We start from the raw sequence: 6,517 nt of genomic DNA, 5'->3' as shown, positions 1-6,517 counted from the left end.
TAAAATTCACAGAAATGATAATTTTCAAAACAGCATTTAAAGGCTACACTGGACTCCAAGTTTTCTTTAATCATGAGGCAGAATAATCAGCAGATCACAACAGATAAAGCTAGAAGGAGCCAAAACTCATGGACGTTGTAAGATATCTCCGACAGATCCAGAAGGATTTGGTCCCGAGTTTGCCTTATAATATAATCACCCTGAAGGCTGCTGGCAACGACAGAGTACAATTTCTCTTTTTTCATAGTGAAAGTCACATGAATTGATAAATGCTGCCTCATTTGAAAGCCAGGTGCTTATTCCCTGGCTCTAACAGCACTGTGCAGACTGATGACTGATTAATTGACAGGCATTTGGGATACCTAGGGATGAATATCAACAACAAAGTAAAATGTCAGCAAGTGAAATATATTGCAAGGATTGTGTGGATTATGAGAAGCTGTATTATCAAACAAGAGAAGGAAGTCAAGGGATAACCCAGTGTAGAATCAGAGCATCCAGCAGGATAGTGATAATTAAGTCCAGGGAGATAATTTTATAAATGTAGATTTAATGGCTTTACTCAGATGCTCATCTTTTCTCATATAACCAGTAGGTTTATTCGGAGATCATGTTAGTAATCAACTTGAGTAAAAGTGGCAACGTGAATAAAAAAGGGGTTGCACAGTGGAATAGTTAGGTTGAAGAAAAGCAAAATTACAATCTCCCTGCTGCCTGCTAATGACTTAATGACCTCAAATGTGATCCATAGGGGGCTGCAAAAGAAAACCGTCTTTTGAAATTCATGCAGGAGTTTCATATCTGTTATGCTCTTTTCCAGATATTAATGTGGCCAATATATAAAAAAAAAATTTCATCTGTCCTTTTGGGGTCAAGTTGCAATCCTTTTCAGTAAATATATATATGTATATATGTATCAGCAAGTAAGTAATAATGTCCCTTGGGCTAGAATTGTGACCTAGGCATCACCCAGAAAGCAAGCCATGTTAATTGCCTAGCTGCAATGCCATGAAAATAAACACATCTGTTTATAGGCAGTTGCCTGTTCTTACATATCTGTTACTGGGTGCCCCATATGCACCATCTTACCTTTATAATGAAGCTGGCCAGAAAAAAAACTCTCTGCTTAACAAAATGGTTCATATTTCACCACTGAGTTTTGCCTATTGTAAGCATGAGCCAGAACAACTATGCATGACTTTGGTACAGAAGAAAAAAACCAGTGAGATAATTGCTTCAGATATCCAGTGTTAAATCACTGTTCCTTGAGGTGCCTGATTTCCCAGCAGTTCCCCAGCCACAATACTACGTGATCAATATTTCACACTGTATGTATAAATGAGATGACGTGCTTCCAATTTGCAGTCTCTAGACCCCTAGGGAGTCCATGGAGTGATTTTAAGTTGTCCAAGAAAGGAGGCTACAAAAGCAAGCTCCTATATTCTCTGTATGGTTGGGAGGGGCATTTTGGTCCATAAACTGCTAGAAATTGAAATTCTCTAAATGAAGTCTTCAAAGAGACTAACAGGAGTGGTAACAACCACAATCATGAAGCTTGACCTGTGGTCTCATTAAACCAGCACAAGCAACAGTGCCATTGTAGGTTCCCTCAGACTTTCTGATGCACACAACAAGTCAAAACCTGAGAAGCCTTTGAAAGGTTTGCCCAAAACTTCTAATTTCAACAGATGAGAATTTCTCTACATCCAAAATGTTCCAATAATAATAATAAACAGAGGCATACAAAATTTGCACAAAGCACTTCCGTCCTTTGGGTATTGTAAGCTTAGAATCAACTCAAAAATTGAAAAAAAACCTCAGTGTGGTGAAAGATTACAATCAAATGGGATTATCCTAAATTACAATGAGAATATATATATATTCATTAAATGTGAAATCATTCACTGATTTCACATTTAAGCTATTGTTTTGTCATAACAGCCTTTAAATACCAATAATTACATGTTGGTTTCTATTGTTCAGACTGTTTTATATGAACATGTAAGGCAAATGCTCAGAAATAAATCCCAAGTGCTGATTATTTTTAATAGTGCAATGGTTTTTTTTATTGTAATCACTGGAGTGCAATTCCTATTAAACTATTCAGCATTCCTAGAGAAAGTTAAGTTAAAAACAATCTGATTTACTTTAAGGTAAGGTCTTCCCATCTTTGCTCTCTCTACCTTCTCTGCTCAAATAAATATAAACATGTGCCAGCTACGTGGAGAATCAATGAAATTATATTAAATTTGCAATTCAGCCAAGTGTCTGCCACTTCAACTATTTATATTTTGAGTCTTGTTGATGCTGTGGTTATTGAAAAGCTCAACAGCTCAACCTTTAACGTAAGCAATATCTGAGGCTTTTACATATCCATTTCATTAAAGTTGAAATATTTTGTGGCCTAGTTAAGCAGTGTAGACAATTTTCTAATTATTTATCGGAAATTATGAAAAATAGTTTGGTCCCCTGAAATGCATTTTATAAAGTAGTACATTTTCAATAGTACCCAATAGCTTAGTATGCATGCTTTAAAACATTTGGATGTTTGGAAAATCATGACTGACCAAATTTACTTCCCATAGGACTTCTGTGAAAAGCTCCTGGTGGAGGTTAGAGAGTAGCAAATCCTTCCAAACCCTACACAGCAAGTCCTGCTCCAGGCAGAAGACTGTGCAAAGTACCTCCCAAAAAACATCATTCTCCCTTTTCCAACAGTAAGAAAGCAATTAGCTTGATAGTAAATCCTGACAGGGATGAGGAAAGCCTGCTCAAAGACTGTTGGGAAATGAATTTCTGTCTGTAATATGACAAACACTGGTGCAAATACTTCAAAATCGATTTGAATCCGCAACGAAGAGTTCACTGCAAAGACCTGCCCTCCCATGGTTGCTAAACACCCCGTGACATTTATCAGAGGACTGCAGGTAACAAACTCACTTCTCCTTGGCAGATTACACCCTGCCTCCATGAGCTCATCTTTAAAAATTTCAAATGTATTGTACATTACTCATTTCCTGTCTAAAAATGTCCATTATTAGCTAAAATTATTGTGATATGGAGAGAAACTATTTCAATGTATTCTGCAAAATAATTTGTAGGGATTTCAGCAAAGCAATTAGGGGAATTTTTGGACTACAAATACTGTAGTGTGTAATGTGAGATTTCATCTTGACTGATAGACCTGTCAGGATTTCCAGCCAAAATTACAGCTGTGTTTCCCTCCTTACAACTCCACCTTTTCATGAGTTATATCCAAAATTTTCTGCTTTCTTGCATTTATTATTAGCACCTTGGCACTTTACCCAACTTTAATCTGTTTTAATCCTCTTGTCCCACTGGGCAGAACTGAGCAGGACTGTAGAAAAAGGGACAAATTGATGTCATATCTGCAGGGCTCGGGAGCCACCAAAGAGAAATGCAAACCAAATTAAACCTGTAAAATGTACCAAGTGCTCATTGGGCAGGGGAGAGCAAGTCTAAACAAAGCTGAGTTTACAATCTTGCAATCATATAATGGCTTGGGTTGGAAGAAACCTTAAAGATCATCTAGTTCCAACACTCCTGCTGGACTGGGTCACCTTTCACTAGACCAGGTTGCTCAGAGCTCCGCCCAACCTGGCCTTGAACACTCACAGAGATGGGACATCCACAACTCCTCTGGTCAACCTGTTCCAGTGCCTCACCACCCTCAGAGTAAAGAATTTCTTCCTAATATCTAATCTAAATCTACTCTCTTTCATTTTGAAACCATTCCCCATTGTTCTGTCACTGCATGTCCTTTTAAAAAGTCCATCTCCATCTTTTTTGTAGGTTCCCTTCAGGTGCTGGAAAGCCACAATTAGATCATCCTGAAGCCATCTCTTCTCCAGGCTGAAAAAAACCCAATTCTCTCAGCCTTTCCTCACAGGAGAGGTCCTCCATCCCTCTAATCATCTTGGTAGCCCTCCTCTGGACTCGCTCCAGTAGGTCGATGTCCTTTCTGTGCTGGGGACCCCAGAGCTGGATGCAGCATTGCAGGTGGGGTCTCACCAGAGAGGAGTAGAGGGGGTAGAATCCCCTGCCTTGAACCTGCTGGACACACTGTTTTTGATACAGCCCAGGATACAGTTGCTCTCTAGGCTTTGTCTACATAGAACATATTAATGAACATATTAAATAATATTGGTCCCAGTAGGGACCCCTGAGGGACACCACTTGTCAGTGCTGTCCATTGGGATTCTCAGCCTTTGACCACTACTCTCTGGATGTGACCATCCAACCACTTCCCTACCTATCTAATAGTCCACTCACAGAATCCATCTCCCTTCAATTTAGAGAGGAGGATGTTGTGAGGGACTGTTAAAGGCTTTACAGAAGTCCAGGTAGCTGAGATCTGTAACTCTTCCCTTGACCACCAGTGTAGTCACTCCATCTTTGAAGGCCAGTAGGTTGGTCAGGCAGGACTTGCCCTCGGTGAAGCCATGCTGACTGTCCCAAATCACCTTCCTATCCTTCAAGTGCCTTACACAGCTTCTTTGCAAGATGATGACCAGTCTCAAGGTTTCCTAACAAAATAGACAAAATGCAGGATCACAAGTTACAAGCTCTGCCAAAAGGGTCCGGGACATCATTTTAAGAAGCTATATGGCATGGGGTTTTTGAGCTTTTTATCCTCTCTTTCCCTGAAAGTGCAGTGAATTCATAGTTACGTTCCAGTTTCTTTTGAACTAGGCACCAGAGACATCATAAATAACAACCTTGCTGCCATTTCATTAAGATTCAGAAATTTTCCAGCCATTAAAAAACTGAATTCCTTTCACATTTTCAGGTTGTGCTCTCTCACTGGTAGCTCTCTCTGAGAGGTTTCCCGAAAGAAATTTAAGAGTTGGACTCTATGATCTTTGTGGGTCCCTTTGAATTCAGACTATTCTGTGATTCTTTGATGTCTTATTAGAAGCTGGCATCCCCACACTGAGCCTGGCTCTTGTTTTGACCTGCTTGTCCTGCCTCATCTCACTAGGTTAGAAAAGAAATTCATTAAGCATTTAACCAACTTTCAGAGCTTTTGTGTTGGAAACTGAAATAAACAGAACAGCCGAGTTAGTCAAAAGCATCCATCTAAGATCCTCTTCCCTAAGCTTCAGACACAGCCATGCCAGTTGCACCAGGAGGGAACACAAGCACAGATAAACAGAACATTCAGAATAATTAGATACCCACAACACTGCAAATAACTTAAATGGGAGTTTTCACACTCTGAAGGAGTGAGGTGAAGCTGTTCATGACAGATTTTTTGTGGCTGCATCTGAACTGACTATTACAGTGAACAGCAGAACAGAAGAGTGAACTCAAAGCAGGAGCAGCCTGCATCACTCATGCAGTCAGAAGGAAGATTTCATTTCCTACCTTATGTATGCCATGCTGCAGCCCTTACACACAGACGATACCTGGCCCTGAGGGGGTGTGGTAGTTTGGTCTAGACCTTCCTTGGTGACCAGTCTATAAACAAGGAAGGGTCTAGATTTACCCAGTATTCCCTACGATTTTTACGTAAGCCAGACCATAATTAGAAAGGAGGGAAGGCCTTCACTCTCTTTCCTTCTGGCAGCTTGGAGGTGCAGGTTCCCTGCTGTTGAGTCTGTCGTGTTGGGGAGCGAGGCCTGGTAAGGCCTTGTTGACCTTGGGAGGCGGAGGTTGCCAGCGATCATTCCAGAGCGACTCTCAGTTGTCCCAAGGAGAGTAGTGAGATATTTCTTTGCTAACTCTTTTAGTTGCTAGATATTGGGCTACTAATCAGGATACATATATATTTTATTTTAGTTTTGTTCCTTTTTCCCTTTCCCCTTCCCTTTCCCTTGTGAAATTGTATATATATTTCAATTGTATATAACTGTAACATAAGTGTAAATATATTTATATATATATTGCTTTAGCTGTCTCTCTCAGTTTTTCTTGTTTGTTTTTCTCCCTCTTCTCCCTGAGGTTTGGGGGGGTAGGGTGGGACTTCTTGTGGTAAGGTTTGGAGACTTGGTAGGGAGCCAGCTTCAAACCATATCAGGGAGTGAAGCAGAGGATGTGTTGTGATAGGCAAGTGGGAACCATTCCAGGTGCATCGATGGAAGCACGGAGATTTGAAGGTAATATCAAATGGCAGACAGAAACCTAGCATTTCTGGATCAATGTAAAATCCAGAACACAACAGAATTAGCAACTAGAAGTGTCCCAAACACCCAAAACTTTTAGCATCAGGATGCTACAGGAGGCCACCTGGAATATTTGTTTCTATTATAATGCAACTTTATTGCTCCAGTAAAATACACGTTTACACATCATGTGCCTGGAAAGAAGATTCTCATTGCTCATTGTCATTGCAGGCAAGCTTGGAGAAACCAGATGAGACAGGAGATACAGTACATGTGATATAGACTGATGCAAGTGGGCCAGAACGGGGATAAGGAGGGATGGTTTCCTGTACCTTGCAGGTGAGGCAGGTAGACCATTTGCCATGAATCACCAGGGAAATTCATGGCCACAT

This window comes from Corapipo altera, unplaced genomic scaffold (genome assembly GCF_003945725.1).
Source record: "Corapipo altera isolate COAL_440 unplaced genomic scaffold, ASM394572v1 2, whole genome shotgun sequence".
Lineage (NCBI taxonomy): Eukaryota > Metazoa > Chordata > Aves > Passeriformes > Pipridae > Corapipo > Corapipo altera.
The sequence above is the reverse complement of the archived record's forward strand: the minus strand, read 5'-3'. Positions refer to the sequence as shown.